This window comes from Acomys russatus, chromosome 29, assembly GCF_903995435.1.
Source record: "Acomys russatus chromosome 29, mAcoRus1.1, whole genome shotgun sequence".
In the NCBI taxonomy this organism is placed as follows: Eukaryota; Metazoa; Chordata; class Mammalia; order Rodentia; family Muridae; genus Acomys; species Acomys russatus.
The window spans coordinates 15,751,122-15,768,878 of NC_067165.1; the positions used below are offsets into that span (position 1 = coordinate 15,751,122).

The following is a 17,757-nucleotide window of genomic DNA, read 5'->3' on the forward strand; positions in this document are numbered from 1 at the left end:
ATGCAGTGCTGGGGACCCACTAGGAGATCTGTCCCCTGGCTGCTGCTCTTTGTGAGTCCCAGGTGCTGGCCCAGACCCGCAGACCTTAGATTTGGGCATGAGATCAGAACCAGGCCCCAGTGGCTGGTAGCAAGAAGGCAGAGAAGAAGCAGTTGGAACCTAGTAGGGAGATGCAGCTAGGGAGGAGACTTTGCCCTGCAAACTGATCCTTGGGTACCAATCACTGCCCTCTCATCCTCTCCCTGGAGCCAGGCAGCAGAGGACTGTTTCTCAAGCCTGGGAGCAGACCTCCAGTGGGACCTTCCCCCATGGGGTGGGGGAGGGAGAGAGTAGGGAGGCAAGGATGGGCAGGGGATGCTTTTTCATCTTACTGGGGTTATTTCTGGCTCTGCTCTGGTTCCTGCAGTCTCTGTGGAAACTGTCTGTGCCCAGCTCAGTGTGGAAACACAGTGAAGATTGAAAGGATGATGTGTGCAGAGCAGACAGCAGGGAAGCCATGGCTGTTGCTACTGCTGCACGCTGAGTGTGTGTGTGTGTGTGTGTGTGTGTGTGTGTGTGTATGTGCGCGCGCGCGCGTGCGTGTGTGCTCATGCTCGCGCGCGCATGCACATGCTCAGTCCCTTGAGCAAACCATTTCTGTTCTGGACCTCAGAACACACACATACCTGTTGTCTTCCTCCCACTACCTACCCACTCTCTTGCTTGCTCATTCTGGGATGCCTTCCCCTTGAACTCTCCCATGCTGTCTGGAAGTCAAGACTGCTCCCCTCTGTGACAGCATGCCCCCATCATACACCACAGATTTGTAAGTTGGTTCAAAGGGGGGGTTGAGCTGGAAATCAGCTGTGAAGCACTGATTATCCAGGATTACCTACGTGAACCTGGTATAGCCACACAGGTCCTTTAAATACGTGTGTGAAATTGTTATTTTAATTATATAAATGTATAGGTTATCATGTGATATTCAGATGTGGAGGACCAAAGCCTACAGGTAGCATCTGGGTGTGTGAAACACTCCATTGACCATTGGTGGCTGTGAGGGGAGTTGTGAACCAAGAGAGGAGGCAATGTTCTACTAGCTTTAAGAGGTGAAGAAACACATCCGCCCCCCCCCCCCCGGAAATTCTAGAAAGGACCAAGGGCATGCTGACAACTTGTTTTTAGATACAGTGGGCTGCATTTTAGATTCCCAATGCCCAGAAACCTTGGGTCATATGTTAGCACATATCAACCCACTAAGCTGTCTTGTCCCGGAAACCTCTAAGAACTCAAGTGACAAGGAGCTGAGACTGTGCTGAGGGACAGGACCTCCCTGTGCCCAGGACAAAGTTGTACATGTATTTGCTTACTTTCTGGGGGTCTGATGTTTGTCTAGGATCTCACTCTTGGGCACAAGTCCACTTGGTGAGCGTGCTGCTCTTTAGAGCCCTGGGCAGGTACTGCTGCTGCAAACACACAGTCTAGATCCCCTCCTCTGGTCCCACTCCCCAGGTCCATCCTGTCCTTTCTCGGTCACCTATCCTTTCCCTGTTATTCTGTGTGCCACTGCTGGCTGACACCTGTTGTGACCTGGGTGTGTGCATGTTGGTGAGTGCACATGTGCAGGCTAGACATGCACCAGGCTGCCTGGGATGCCTTGGCCAAGTCTTTGCCTCCTTCCTCTGTGAAGGCTGCAGAGCAGCGAGTTTGTGTAAACTTCAAAGGTGATGGCCCTTGAAGTCCAGGGGCTGTAGCTCAACTTCTAGCAGTGGTGTGTGGCACTTGGGCTGTCTGGGACCCTTCTGGCCCTGCCTAGTTGGATACTTCTTTTACACCCTGGCTTAGGTGGTACCCGGGAGACGTGAACCCCAGGCAAGGTTAGAGAGAATGGGTGCAGAATTGAGCGAGGCATTCGACTCCCAGGCCGTGCAAATCTGGCACACAAAGTCTGCCCCGTGTTCCAGTTTACAGATGATGGAAACTGAGGTCCAGAACAGAAATGCTTTGCTCAAGGGCACAGGAGGAGCAGCAGGAAAGTGGGGATCAGAGCAAGAGTGTAAGCCCGGGGCAGATCCACTCTCTTTCTGATTCAGTGCTGGGCGAACAGCTGAATGAGTTTTCTGAAGCAACTCAAATTTATTGAGCAGCTATTCCTGTTAATACCGTGTTGGGGGCAGGGCTACGGCTTGGGAACAAACAGGACCTGGCCCTCCCCTGAGATTATTTTATTCTGTGGAGAGAATGAGTAATTATGCAACGATTGAATTACAGTGGGGATAAATGCTACGTGAGGGACCGTCAGAAGCCAGTGGCCAAGAACGGTTGTGCAGACTGGGCACTGCACAGCAGGTGTGGGACTGCCGCGAAGGAGTGTATGGTATTATTTGGAGCGCAGGATTGGTACGACCATAAAGCAATATGGCCCAAGGTCATAAACACCTGCAAGGACCAGGTTGGAAGCTTTCCTTCTTGTCTGGACTTTGGCCGCCATCTCCCTCTTTGGTGGTCAGATGGCATGCGGTCAGCCATCCTTTGGGTAGAGCCTGGCCACTAGCAGGGCCTGGGGACCAGGAAGACTGGCATTGCCTTGCCTTGTGGGCCAGGGCTTTACCTGTGCTGCCTTAGGACCAAAGTGATGGTAGGAAGGGCTGAGGTGTTCAGCAATAAAGGCTTCTCTACTGCCTTGAGCCCAGATCACAGTGTTCCCTGTACTTGGGAGCACTGGCCCTGGAAGGAGCCTGACTTCTGGGAATATAGCAGCCACAACCTGCCCTGTGTTTGCATGTGCTTGTATGTGTGTGTATATGTGTGCAGTATGTGTGTGGATGTGTGTATATGTGCGTGCGTGCATATGTGTGCAGTATGTGTGTATACATGTGTGCATGTGCCTGCGCATGTGTATATGTGCCTGTGTGCATATTTGTGTGCTTGTATGTATATGTGTGCATGTGTGTGCATATATGTATGTGTTTGTGTGTGTGTGTACATACGTATACATGTATGTTCATGCACACATGTGTATATATGTAGAGGTCAGAAGTGGCCTTGGATGTTGTTTCTCAAGAACTGGCCACCTTGTTTTTGAGACAATCTCTCTCTTGGGAACCTGAGGCTTGTTGATTATGCTAGGCTGACTTGCCAGTGAGCCCCTGGAATCCTGTGTTTGCCTCCCCAGCACTGGGATTATAAGCGTGTACTGCCATGCCTGGCCTTTTATGTGGGTGCTGGGGGTCTGTACTTAGATCCTTGTGATTACCCAGGAAGCACTTGCCAACTGAGCCATCTCCCCAGCCCAAACACAGTTGTTGATTAAAGCACCCTGCCTGCGCAGACTGGCTTCTGGCGGAGCACCTGAGTGGCCTGGGCCAAGTTCTGCTTCTCCTAAACACTAGCTGGGTAATTGGAACAAGCCTCCAAGCCCCCAGAGCCTCCAGCTATCAATAGCATGGAATCAATGAAGACTTAGCATCATGCTCCATCGTTAAATTCAAAAGGACAGGGGAGACATGAAGTGGCTTCAATACCCTGCTGGATAGGGTCAGAAACGCCATTGCCTGGGGACAGTCAGTCCTTCAAGGATGCTGGGATTTGGCTTAGGATCCCAGAGCTAGAAACCTATCCTGGCCTTGTGAAAGAGTAGAGTAAACCCATTGTCCTCTCTGCTTGGTTTTTTCTATAACTGGGGGGACTTTTCTGGCCAGTGAAGAAATCTACCATGTGGCAGGCAGTTGGAACTTAAGTGGTTTTTAAGAGGCAGACCTTTCAAGTCTTTGGGTTGGCACATGGAGAAACTGAGGCCTACAGGTAGACATGATTTGTTCTCAGTCACATGACACTGTTGTGGACAGACTTAGGTCTAGTCTCCTACTGCACCTGTGTGCTGTCCCATAGTTCTGCAAGTTTAGAGAGTGATGAAGAGACATGGCCAGATCAGAGACCAGCAGAGTGGACCTTTAAAAGGATTAAAAAGGAAGGAAGCTGGTTGGCCCAGCCTTGGGTGGCCGGTGTGGGGAGGGGGAGGAGAACAGGGGCATGGAAGTTCTTGGGTGGCCAGTGGAGAACACCTTTAAGGTTCCTTGCCATGCTCCTGGCACTGCCCATCTCCAAGGCCCCAGGCCTTGAGGCCAACACAAAGACACCACCTGCCCTGGGGTCCCAGATAGGACTCTGGGAGCCTCAGCCCAGTCCAGGGACCACAGATGCCCTGGGAAATCACTTGGCTCAGGTGGACAATGCCCCTGCCAGGTGAGCATGTTTGCCTGCCTGGTACTTGGGTCTAGACAGTGAGGTCTAAATAGAGCAATGCTGGATGGCACACTGGAAGGCTAGCCAGGGAATAGTGGTGTGGACTCAATGTTAGCCATTCAGCACCCGCTGCACACCAAGTGTGGTGCTCGCTGGGCATGAGGCTCTGATAGGGCAGACACTGCCATTTGTTCCTGCCCTGCATGCTCCAACCGTCTGAAGGAAGATGGATGCACCAAGGGTCAGGGGACATACATGAGGGAGGTGCGCCATTACCTTCCTGGAAGGCCAATGACTTCAGAAATACCCACGCAGCATAGTGCCCAGAGACTTGATGCAGAAGCACACCATTCATGGCAGCATGGAGGGTCGAGCCCAGCAGGCATGGAGATGAGGAAGGAGGCAGGAGGTGTTGAGGCTTTTCTAAGAAGATAGCAGGAAGTGGAGAGGAACTGGGAGTCTTGAGAAAGTCAGTGAGTTTGCTGAGAAACCAGTTACTCTTAGATCATGGTGGTGGTGATGGTGGTGGTGGTGTCAGCCAGGATGTCTGGTCACCTCTCACCTGGTCCATCCCCAGGGCCCAAGGCTGAGAGACAGAATTTGACCACACAGCCCTCTGGGTCCTGGGCTGCAGAGGTCAGTGAAATGGAGTCAGGTGAATCTGAGATGTATTCCTATCTCTGACTGATTGAACACGAGCAAGAAAAGCCTCTAAGCGACTGATTCCTCCTCACCCACTTGCCTGTAGATATCTTTCCTGTCACTTGGGGATGGCCTGTTACCAGAACTCAGTGTCTATTCATTCACTTATTATCAGCAGTTCTATTCAAGGCTCCAAGTGAAGCAACTGTCAATCACAGGCCCAACAGTCCTACCCTCAAACACAGCACAGTGAGTCTGCCATGCCCACAGCATCTGTACACACTGTGTCCCACTAGCAGGATAGAGAAGGTAAATGCGGTAGTAGGGTAGGGTAGCGGTATATCGTAGTAGGGTGGTTAGGGTGGTAGTAGACCATGGCTCCAACTGAGCCATCACTGCTGACACTGTCAGGAACCGGAAGTCTGACACTGACAGGAACCGGAAGTCCTGGGACTGAGCGGAAGAGGTATGTATGAGCTGGGCTGGCCTGGGCTCACGCAGAGCGGATTTGTTTACAGACATGCAGTGAAACACACAGGACAAGGAGAATCAGGTTTTACAGGGAAGATCAGCATCTGTAAGAGCCTGGCATGCAAATAAGAACATCCAAGTCTTAGGATGAATGTCATTTGAAGGCCACAAGAGGATTTGGCTCAGGGTGTGGCGTGGTGAAGGGACAGTCTTCGCAGCCATGCAAAGGACGATCTAGGAGGTAGACAAGTTCAAACACTGCTCTATGTTGGTGTCAGTGTAGGGTGAGTGTGGAAATTTGAGCCAGGTTGGTTTCAAGCGCCTCTGTTCACACCTATGGGCTCTCAGTGACGCTCTGAGCCAGGCAAAACCCTAAGTGTTTTCTGTGGATGAGGTAATAGAGAGCTTACCCAGACCTGATCGGGCAGACACTAACTTCCTCTCCTCCCTCTCTATCAATGAGCGATTACAGGCCCAGAGATGTTAAAAGAATGCCCTGCCCCAGGCATGCCTTTAATCCCAGCACTCGGGAGGCAGAGGCAGGCAGATCGCTGTGAGTTTGAGGTCAGCCTGGTCTACAAAGTGAGTCCAGGACAACCAAGGCTACACAGAGAAACCCTGTCTCAAAAAACCAAACCAAAACAAAAAGAATGCCCTGCCTTGGTGATCCAGCTTGGAAGTAGGAGAGGGTGGGTTCAAACTGGAGCCATGTTTTAACTGCTTCTAGATGAAGAGTGGCCAGTCAGGGCCAGGAATTGTCAGGAGGGCTGCCCCAGGGTGAGAGCAGGTCCCCCGGGCAAGGCAAAGGCTCCCATGCTCCCTAAGTTGTGACAGACCCCACAAAGCTGAGGTGCTTCCTTGACATGAAACCAAAGCCTGTATACAGATGCTGTCTTAGTTGTGGTTTCTGTCGCTGTGATGAGACACCATGACCAAAGGCCACATGGGGAGAAAAGGGTTTACATTTTGGCTCAGACATGCATAGCACTCAGTGTTCATCACTGAAGGAAGCCAGGACAGGAACTCAAACAGAGTAGAAACATGGAGACAGGCGCTGATGCAGAGGCCATGGAGGGGTGCTGCTTAATGCCTTGTTCCCCATGGCTTGCTCAGCCTTCTTTCTTATAGAACCCAGGACCACCCAGCCCAGGCATGGCCCCACCCACAATGGGCTGGACCCTCCCCCATCAATCACTAACTAAGAAAGTGTCTTACAGCTGGATCTTATGGAGGCATATTTTCAACTGAGGTTCCCTCCTCTCAGATGACTCTAGCTTGTGCTAGGTGGACATAAAAAGTAGCCAGCACAGTTGAGGACCATGCATATGACTGAAGTTGTGAAAACACTCTATGGACAAGGGCGTCACTCTCAGAGCCACCAGGCCAGAAAAGGGAAGGGCCACTGAGCCAAATGGCTCTGTAGCAGAGGCATAGCCTTTCCTGTTTGTGAGACCCTGAGCTGGTTAGGTGGTGAGGGGAAGCAGAGCAAAGAGTAGGGGAAGCTGCTCCCTGGACCAGGGCCTGGACAGTGTCCCTGGAAACCCTGGTCACCACTAGGCTTCCCCTGGAGCTAAAGAGGCTACTGAGGTTGAAGAGACCCATCCTTCCTCTGAAGTCACGAGCCTCACTCTGCAATCTCCTTAGTGGGCTATGGCCAAGTATTAAAGGTCTCAGTCCCTGCAGCTTACCAGGGTTGCCCTGTGTGCATACTCCCTCCCCCTCCCTCTCTCTCTTTCCCTCCCCTGTGTATGTGTGCTGTGTCTATGTGTCCATCCTCCCTATGAATAAATCACAGTGATGTTGTTATGGGATTTCTAGCTTATCCTTTTGGAAGACTAAGTCTGTAGATAGACACAAAGTTTAAAAGTCAGAAATGACCACAAGAGGAAGGAGGGACAGGCCTCACTTTCTGGAGAACGGGCACTGTGTGATTTAAATCTGATGTGGGGTCAGATAAGCCCTTAATGCTTCCATTTTCCAGGTGAGAAAACTGAAACACTGAGGTGTGAAATGACTTATTTGAGGCCACAGCAGTAACAAGGCCCTGAGAGCAGCTAATTATTTGATGTCAGAGCTTTGGTGTAGCCTTCTGCTATGGAAGGCTGCTCACAGTTCACAGTTCTGGGCCTTAGTTTCCTCAGCTGGCAGATGTGACATGAAGCCTTCCTGTTTAAGGACAGCATTAATACAGACAGACACTCGGCACCTGCGGGTTCAGCCCTGCCCCTGGCTTCTGCCTCTGAAGACTGGAGATGTCACAGCTCCTTGGAAGGAATAAGCTGCCTGGTAACTTTCTTGCCCAGATTTTCCAACTAGCTGTTTGATATCCCCAAGGCAAACCTTCACCTCTGCAGCTCTGAACTCCAGCCAGGGCAGCACTGTTTTGTGGAAGCCACTCAGCTGGATCAGCTTACTAACCCCCTTTTGGGTGTCCCAGGGGCCTCAGGGAGGGGAAGTGTCCTCTTCGCTCTCCCGTGAATGCGCCCAGGCCTGTGGACCTTCTAGTGAGAGAGGGCTGTGTGTAGGTGGCTTGCATGACAAGGAACAGCTCTTTTGGACTTAGCCCCAGAATCACTCCTGCTCCTCAGCCTGTGCTGTCATTCTTCAATGTCTCCGGGTGACTGTACCCCACCAAGAGCAGTTCCTGCCTCCCTATACTTTGCTCTCACAGAACCTGGAGGAACCTGGAGGCTGTAAGGCTCTGTTGTTGCAATGTGGAGCCTGAGGTCTTGAGCCCTTCCCTCCTCCTCACTGCCTGCTGGCCTCCATTCACTTGGACTACACGTTCTTTTTTTTTTTTTTCGTCCTCAGCAAATGCCAACTGTCTTACTCTCCTGCCTACCCACCCTCTCTTTGATTGGGCACTTGTCTTGGCACTCTCTGGCTTGTTGATACATGTCAGAGGTAGAATTCCACGGTCTGTCCCATCATTCTCTTGGGAGAAGAGACCACCTCTGTACTCTGTGAGTCTACCGACATATAAGTGGGAAACTTTTGTCTGGAGAATTTGGGTCCCATATCTAAGTGTCCAGGTGCACATGACAGCAGTGGCCACTGGGTGAGCAGCCAGGGAAGGGAGCACACAAACCCCATGAGGCAGAGGAAGAAGTGCATGCAGGGAACTGAGGAAGGTCATGGACAACCACGGAACACCTCTTACATGCAGGCACATGCACACTGTGTCTCACCTGGTTCACACAAGTACGGAAGAGGCGAAGTAGAACGTGATCCTCCAGTCATGGTCCTGCACAGCCACCTTGAAACTGGAGCACCTGTGGGCCTCTGGTGAGACTCTTAGAAAGTCGGGCGTTTTGCCATTCCTTTGTAAAGGAGACTCGTTAGACCCTTACCCTAGACTCTAGACACACCATCCTTTTGTCCGCAAATGTTTACTTTCAAGTGTTCATTGCTACAAGTCATGAGTCTGGTTGGAGGCCTACACTATTGCTACCGGATATTCACTGGGACTTCTGTAGGATATGCTGTTGTTGCTGTGTGTCAGGAGATTCTTAATCTTTGAATCTGCATGTCCGGCCCCTTCATGTGTTCCAGCAGGTCATACATGGGGTAGATGTTGGGGTGAGGTTCACTCAGAGCCCTGGATCAGGGCCCACTCCCTTGTTCTCAGAGCTGGGCCCACTCTCCTGCTCCCTTCTCATCAGTGCAGGGCTAGCTCTCCTGCTCCCATATCATCAACGCAGGACCAGCTCTCCTGCTCCCATGTCCTCAGGGCAGGGCTGGTTCTCCCACTTCCATGTCCTCAGGGTGGGGCTGGTTCTTCCACTTCAGTGTCCTCAAGGCAGGGCCAGCTCTCAGGCTCCTATGTCCTCAGGGCTGACTCATGTCCTAAGGGCCCCGCATCCTAAGGGCCAGTTTTCCTGTTCTTGTGTCCTCAGGGTCAGCTCTCTTGCTTCCATGTCCTCAGGGCCAGCTCTCCTGCTTCAGTTCAATTCACCAGATTGTTGCTGACTATAAAGGCCTGGATGGCCTCCTACTCCTGTGGGTACTGGATCTTGTGGACCATCAAGCAGGTGGCAAGTGAAGGCCCCTCAAAGTCTTTGTTGAGTAGTTCACAGAAACAATTGATGTTGGCCCAGCTCAGCTTCTTGTCCCGGGGAACATGTGGCTCTGTTGATTCCCACCTCCCAAGTCTCTGGTTCCATCATGTGCTCCGTCCACCATGGGCCCTAGTATCCACCTCTGCACGATCCAGCTCTTGATAGTGAGCATGGCCCCAGCTTGTGAGAGGAGGTTCATGAGGCCTGTGGTGTGTGCGGTGCAGTCCTCATTCAGGCTCGACTCGAACAGCACCCCTTCCTCGAACGCCATCTCTTTGGCCCTCACTGCACTGGGCTGCGACCTGAAAGGCAGTGGCCCAGGGTCCTTGGGATCTCACCTGAGCGTGATCCCATGGTCCTGCGGTGGGAGGGCATGGATGATCCACATGACAGGATTTCCTTCTTTCTGAGAAACACCGGCACTGTGTTTTGGAGCTCTCAGTATGGTCCTTTGGTGGCTGTGCAGTCACTGCAGTTCCATGGATCAGACACAGTGTGTGATCAATGCCATCTTGGGATGATCTCGGCTTGGGTATTTCTAATACGTCTAAGTGTTTCCTCCCTATCAGGCTGCTCTCAGGGGTGAACATTTCTGTGTAGCTCTGGAACACAATCATCCTCCTAAGAATGCATTGAGGATCTCATCTTTAGAACCCCCACGGACCTGTGTCCCATGCCCACTGCTGGTCACTTAATTTTTTATGTATTCAAATTTATTGACCTTTAAAAAAATGCTAAAGTCTAACTCAGGCTTTGAAATCTAGTTTCAAAATCCAACGGCCTTGGCATTTTCCCAGGTTTGCTGTGTCTATTTGAGTGGGATTTCAGATAGGGCCTCATTATGTAGCCCAGCATGGCCTCAAGCTTGGCATCTTCCTGTCTCAGCCTCCTTAGTGCTCAGGTTACTGGCACATGCTGCCATACCTAGCATCCTGTTGGGTTTTAGCCTGCTTGAGTTATCTGGGAAGAGGAACCTCAGCTGAGAAAATGCCTCCCCTGTATTACCTGTGGGCAAGTCTGGAGTTCATTTTCCTGATGGATTAATGTGTGAGGGTTCAGCCCACTGGGGTGGTACCACTCCTGGGCAGGCAGGCCTGAGCTGTGTAAGGAATCAAGCTGAGCAAGCCTTGGTGGGGAAGCCAGTAGGCAGTAGTGCTCCATGGCTTCTGCTTCAGTTCCGACCTACTGGTCCCCACCTGACTTCCCTCAGTGATGGAGCATGCCCCGAGAGTGGTAAGAGAAAAGAAACCCTTTTGTTCACGTGTTGCTTTTGGCCATGGTGTTTACCACAGCACTGGAAACCCTACCCCAAGACACTGGTTAGTTTATATCTTCAATGAGTATCTGAACCCACCTAAAGTAGCCTTCCACACCTGCCCTGGGGTGCAACTCTACTGTTTGTTTTTCTCCTGGCGCTCACCACCACTCGCCATACCACTTATGTCATCCTCTGTTTGTTGTTCGGTTCCTCTGGCTGGATGCTCAGCTCCAGGAAAGCCAGGCCTCTCTCTGTCTTATGTTTCTGTTATTATTTGCATGGTGCTTGCCGTACCTAGAGCGGTGCCTGACTCCTCACGGACACTTCCAGAGGACCTAGTGAGCAAGGGGGACACACTGTCTGCTGTCCCCTTTGTTTGACTCCCCCATCCTTTCTCTGGCAGTTGGGAATGCCCTCCTTGACAGCCCCTTTCAGCTTCTCCTGTAGTTATTGGTTGGGCCGGTGTCTCTTGCTCTCTTCCGGTTTTGTGTCATGTCATTTCCTAGGAAATTGTCAGTTTTCAAATGCATCATTTTTATTGACATAAAAGGCTCCCTTCCACTCCTCTTACATCTTACAAAAACACGCCTGAGTACATGCGCCTGTCACCTTTCTCCATGTTGTCTGACTTGGCTGTTTACTCCTTGTCTCCTTTGCTGGTGGCAATCATGGGTGTCCAAGGTGTCAGGGCACAGGCGTGGCATTGCATGTGTGGTGGTGACTGCTTCACTTGCTCACTCACTTATTTTTATTTTGGGCTATATTCACCTCTTCCTTTTGGACTGTTATGTTTGATTTTTCTTTTAATACAAGAGATTAAACCCAAGGCCTAATTTATCCTAGGCCACTGGTTCTCAACCTGTGGGTGGCAACCTTCTCATAGGGGTCGCCTAAGACCATCAGAAAACACAGATATTTACATCATGATTAATAACAGTAGAAAATTTCAGGTGCAAAGTAGCAATGAAGGTGATTTTGTGACTGAGGTCGCCACAACATGAGGAATTGTACGAAAGGGCCGAAGCATAAGAAAGACTGAGAACCAGTGCCGTAGGCAAACACTATCTCTGAGCTACAGTCCCAACCCTGTGTCTTTTATTGTATTATGAGACAGTAAGTGCCCTGCAGAGTTGCTCATCTGGCCTCAAACTTGCCTTCCTCCTGCCTCATCCTTCTGAATGGCCGGGACTCCAGGCGTGTGCCACCACGTCAGCTTGGGTGAAATCCTTCACCTATATCATTGGATCGATCCCCTGTCCTCTCATCACAAAAGCATCTGAGGTCTGCTTTTCCTCTGAGCACAGCCTTGCTCATGGCCACAACTCTCCAAACAGTAAGTTTCTCTCTGTCCAGTCCCCTTACAGTTTCGGACTTGACATCCCTTGTATTCGAGTCATTTAGAAAGTGCCTTGGCACTGCCATGTGTACTGCTGATCTGGTGCTTTAGCTTTTGATACCCAGACTTCTGGACGTTGCCTGAAGAGCTGCTCCCTGGGTCTGCACCACTTACCAGTGTGAGGATGTCTGAGCAAAGGGTGTCTTCTCTGTATCTGAGGCCTGTGTAAAGGGAAGCTTACAGACTCAGGCTCTACACTTCCCTGAGTCCTGTGTTTCTTCTATGCCCTGTCCACACTCACTGGTGACACCCAGGTCATTCATTCTCTTTGTTCTTTGTTTTTTGTTTGAGGCAGGGGCTGACTATGTAGTCCAGGCTGACCTTGAACTCGTAATCCCCCGACCTTGGCTTCCTTAGGCCTGGGAGCGCAGGTGTCCAGATACACAATATCCCTGCTGGCCTTACGGTTCTATGATTGTACTAGCTCATTTGCTTCACTCAGGGTGAGGAACGAGCTAGGGGTCTAGACCATCTTTTGAAAAGAGGCCTCAAGCAGCACAAAACACCCACCTTTCTCCACCTGATGTTTCCGTTTCATTCACCGGTGTGACCTGCCAGGATTCTACTAAACATCTTGCCTGTTTAACCATTTTCCCCATTTCTCCAATTTTCTTTATTAGTTTAAGTGCATTATTTCCAAATATATGGCTGGATTTATATTATCTTTTACCGTTCTGGTTTTCTCTTAGCATAACATAGTTGAATCTATTCATGTTATTGAATTCATTAATATTCTTGGCTCTCTTTCACCATGGCACCTCACGTCTCTTGTTTGTTATCCTTTTTCCTTCCGGACTAACTTCAGTCTTCCTGATTCTTGCTGCACTGCTTGAATAATCTTTGGTCCCACTTTCTTTCCCACACTTGGTAGTTCAGAAGGCTGCCTTATTTTTCCTTTGGAAATACCCTTCGATGAAACATATTTGTGCGACCATATCAAGAAGTAAGTTTCAGGCCAGGCGGTGGTGGCGCACACCTTTAATCCCAGCACTCGGGAGGCAGAGGCAGGTGGATCGCTGTGAGTTCGAGGCCAGCCTGGTCTACAAAGTGACTCCAGTACAGCCAAAGCTACACAGAGAAACCCTGTCTCAAAAAAGAGAAAAAAAAAAAAAAAAGAAGAGGAGGAGGAGAAGGAAGAGGAAGAGGAGGATGAGGAGGAGGAGGAGGAGAAGGAGGAAGAGGAGGAGGAGGAAGAAGAAGAAGAAGAAGAGGAAGAAGAAGAAGAAGAAGAAGAAGAAGAAGAAGAAGAAGAAGAAGAAGAAGAAGAAGAAGAAGAAGAAGTTGTTGTTGTTTCTAATTTTTAGCATTGGGTCCCCATCCTGGTAGACATTTGTCCAGATGACACTACACACCCTCTGCTTGTACTTCTCCTGTTTCCTAGTCTTCCTGCCATGTCCTTTCTTGAATGACTTATCCTGATACCTTTTTCATTTTGTTTGGTTTCGTTTTGTTTTGCTGAAGTAATTCCTTGGATGACTTTTAAAGAACAGATAGGTGGGTGGCCTCTTATTTTAGTATTTCTCTCTTCCTATTTGAGGTTTGACTCTGCAATGGATCTTGGGGTTTTTTATTATCTCTTTTTCCCCCTCAAGAATCTTTGCCTTGTTACCCACTAGCAGTCAGGATGGGAGATGTCAAACCCAGTGTGTGCTGGTTGGTTTTTATTGTCAGCCAGATACAACCTAGAGTCCCATGGGAAGAGGGAACCTCACTTGAGGAACCTTCCAGGTCAAATGAGCCTGTGTTCATGTCTGGGGTGTCTCAATTGATGTTTGATGTGGGAGGGCCCAGCCCACCGTGAGTGGCATCATCCCTAGGGTGGGAGGTCTGGGCTATATGAGAAATGGTAAGCACAAGACCGAAAGCAAGCTAGTGAACGTTCTCTGCTCCATATTTCTGCCATCAGCTTCCAGCCTTGAGGTCCTGCCCTGGCTTCCCTCAATGATAAACCATGACCTGAAAATGTAAGATGAGATAAATACTTTCTTTCCCCAAGTTGCTTTGGGTCAGGGTATTTTTATTACAGCAGCAGAAAACAAACCAGGATACGTAGCAATGTAGCTCTTAACACTGTTACAGTGACTCTCAAATGGCAGCTTTTCCAAGATCGGCATTAATGAAACTGGTATTAATTGAAGCTGAGGTGCTCCCTGCCCTGGTGCATGTGGAGTCAGAGAAGTTGGCTCTGCTGAGAACTAGAAGTTGTCTTTCCACGGGGATTGGCTCAGATTGCATGACGGCTGTCACACAGCAGTCTGTGACCAGCAGAAACAGCAAGCTTGGAGTGATGAGGCCAGACGAGGGAATCACAGGAGCTTGTTGCATAAACTACTATGAAGAGAGTGGCTCTTTCCAGAAGTTTCTGTGAGGTCTATGGGTGTAGGGGCAGAGGTGTGTGACCTCGGTTCCCAGTGCTTCCCTCCTGTTCACCCTGGTCTCTTTGGAGACTTTTATTGATTTATTTAGTTGATCCTTTTATTCTAAGGCTCCTGTTCCTTCTCTGATCTGCTTTCCTGGTCTTTTGGGTGAGCCTTTCCTCCAGCCTTGCCTGGAGCAATCAGTGAGGTGTGATTAGCTTTCTGTGGTCCCCACTCCTCTGAGTCTTCAGACTTTCTGGCCGGCTAATGTGACTGTATTCTGATTTGTGTAGTCTCTTTTGTTTTATTGGCATCTGGGGAGAAGAGGCTGACCAGTGAGCCCTCTTCATCATCTAGATGGGGATCATCAGGGATGATGTTTTCAGGTGACTAGTACACAGATGTAGCTGGACAGCTACTGAGGGAAAACTAAGAGCAGCCGGTGATGGGGTGATACTGACCTCCATGTTTCGTCCCATCAACAAGCCACACCCCCTCATCCCAAGTACGTTGACTCATTACACAAAACCATCCTATAATCTCACTCCACTGCAGCCAGCTCAAGATCTGCCCCTTTGTCTGGCACACCTCTTTTCCCCAGCCCTGCTGACTCTGACCTCAGTCATTACCCCTCACTGTGCAGTTTCCCCCATGCGGGGCTTTAGGGAGGTGTGTTTGAAACACTCCCACATCCAGACATCATCAGAACCAACTACACCATGGCTCCTTTGAAAACAAGGACCAAATCTTGTCTAATTTCTGCCTTTGGCAACACTGCCAGCCAGCTAGACCCAACATGGGCACTGGGTTCACATCCGTTAAGTAAATGAATAGCTATGCTGGGTTCTAAAAAGAGCTGTCACACTCTGGCTGTGGGTGAGATGTCTGCTAGGGATTGCATGGGCTTCAGAGGAAGCTGGTCTGAACATCACACCATCTGGAAGGTGTCACACCATCTCAGCTCCTGGTGTCTGCACAGGGGACACTTGCTTATCTCAAGAGAAGTGTAGCAAGTGGGTGTCGGGGCTGTGGGTGGTAGAACTCATGTCTACTGTGATGGGCTGAGCATCTGGCCAGGTAGACATGCTATGTGGGATGGGCACAAGTTCTAAAGCCATCTGAAGAGGGCTTGGAGTGTGGGACCTGGTCTGTGGGTGCCCTGGAGTCTCAGTGGGAGGAATCAGGCACCCCTATTTCTGTAATGCTTGCAGTGGACTGGGAGGTCAGGCTTGGGGTTGATGGGAAATGACAGGGTTGTGAAACGCCTAGATGGCTCCATTGGCAGACTCAAAAACGTATCATGGGGAGTCACAGAGCCAGTCCTCTCAATCCTGTGGTGGAGAAATGTCACTCTGCGGACCTGCAGAGCAGGTGCGATGAGAGGGAATGTTGACGACCCCGGGTGACCTCTGTGTCCTGTAGCAATCAGCCATGTGGAGTGGTTACCAAGGACTAAGTTCTCACAATGCATGGTGTCAAGGACAAACCAGGGGACAATGTTGCAGGCCTGTGTGCAGGTTACTGCACATTGCCACGCTCCACTCTGGGACAAAGTCCGTGGCAGTTATGTGGATTAGCGCCACGTGCCGGCCACTGTTCTCAGCACTTCGTGAACACTGACTCACGACAGCCCAGAAAGCCTTCGCCATCCTCAGCCTCCTTCTCACACCACAGACGTCACCACAGAGAAGGACATGGATTTGAACCTAGGGTATAATAGCCTTAGAGAACCACCGCTATCACACCGTACCACGAGAGCAGACGAGCCAGGGCCCACGGCGTGGCTAGGGTGTGCTATGCTGCACACGGCTGAACAACTCTCGGATTTTCTGGTTTAGGAAGCACTTCCCTCTGCAGCTTTCCAACAGCCCGCTACTCTGGTGCCTGAGCAGGAGCGCTAACCATCCACCCGTTTGCCCAGTAACCGCTAGGGAGTTCCTGTCCTGTCCTAGGGTTCCCTTGGCTAGGACAGTGTTTCGTTTAGTGACTTGGAAACCACAGTGTGTTCCAACACCCCCGAGGGCTGCAGTCTTTACACATCTAATGACCAGGCACGGTTACCAGTCATGCTGGTTTTCTCTTGGGTTAGCAGACCCCTCAGGCTTAGTGATTGTGCACCATGCCCATGCATCAGCTTGCTTCTCTAGGTCCCGAGAGTCCAGCCATGCCACCACGAATGCACCCAATCACATGTGCAGTTCGCTTAGGCTGGCACTGGGTGCGGTTTGTAAACTGGGGACTCAACTCTGCTCCATGGAGCGTGACACCTTTACCATCTCATTCTCGTGTTGATGTAACCTGACTCCTTGTGGTTGGGGCATGGGGGGTGAGGGGTGGGGGTGCGGCGGCTGAGGTTCCGTTTCCTTGCTGGGTTTTAGCTGTGTGGTCCTTCTAGGTTGCGAGCAGCTGCCTCTGGGTCCTTCCCCCGTGGCCCTTCCACCTTCAGGCCAGCAAGAGTTCATAGAGTCTGACTGGTGCCAGTCTCTCTACCGTTCCCATCTAGAACCAAACAGAAAAGTCTACCTTTAAAAATAGAGTTTCTGGGCTGGAGAGATGGCTCAGAGGTTAAGAGCACTGTCTGCTCTTCCAGAGGTCCTGAGTTCAATTCCCAGCAACCACAAGGTGGCTCACAACCATCTGTAATGGAATCTGACACCCTCTTCTGTTCTACAGGTGTACATGCAGGCAGAGCACTATATACATAAATTTAAAAAAAAAAAATAGAGTTTCCTCGAGCCTATTGATGGTCAAGGGTGTTCTGTCATAGACCCCAGACACCGGTCACGGTCTCAAGACTGGGCTCCAGGCATCTGGAAACCTTGAAGTCCACCAGGAGCCCTGCCCACCTCACTGATGAAGAATGAGCCTCAGGAAGTTCAGCATGGGGCAAAGGGTATACGGTGTGTCGTCTCAGGGACACTGTTTCCCACTGTCTCCCTGAGGGGACATGGGATGAAAATGCAGCTTGGAGGGACGTCAGGGCTTGAGCCTCCTGGAATAAGCCAGGGGTTGTTCTGTGCCTAACGCTGATCTAGAAAACGCTCTGACCGTGCCTTACACCTTCCCCACCTCATGCAGGATCAGAGGCACAAACGAAGCCGCCTCGAAGTAGCTCATGGAAGACTCCCACGGGCCACTGGCCGGTCACGCTGTCCCTTCCTCGGGGAGGAGCAGTGTGTAAGCAGAGGCACCGCAGCAAGAGTGGACATGAACGCTGGCTTCCAGAGAGAGCAGCGGTTCAGTTTTGGTCATCGGAAGTGGTGCCTGCAGCACAGGTAAGACGCCACCAGTCTGGCTTGCCAGCTGTCACGTTAGCTGGCTGGAGCTGCCTGTGTTCTTGTCTTAAAATAT

At 50.7% G+C, this 17,757-nt stretch overlaps 1 protein-coding gene across 1 annotated transcript in view; it reads left to right on the forward strand.

The window, feature by feature from the left end:
* Window positions 1–17,376: 17,376 nt before the first annotated feature.
* The window catches only part of Hivep3 (HIVEP zinc finger 3), a 70,558-nt gene continuing 70,177 nt past the window's right edge, over window positions 17,377–17,757 (forward strand). Inside the window, 1 exon segment of the mRNA XM_051171835.1 lies at window positions 17,377–17,681. The gene's annotated coding sequence lies outside the window, so the exon portion shown is untranslated.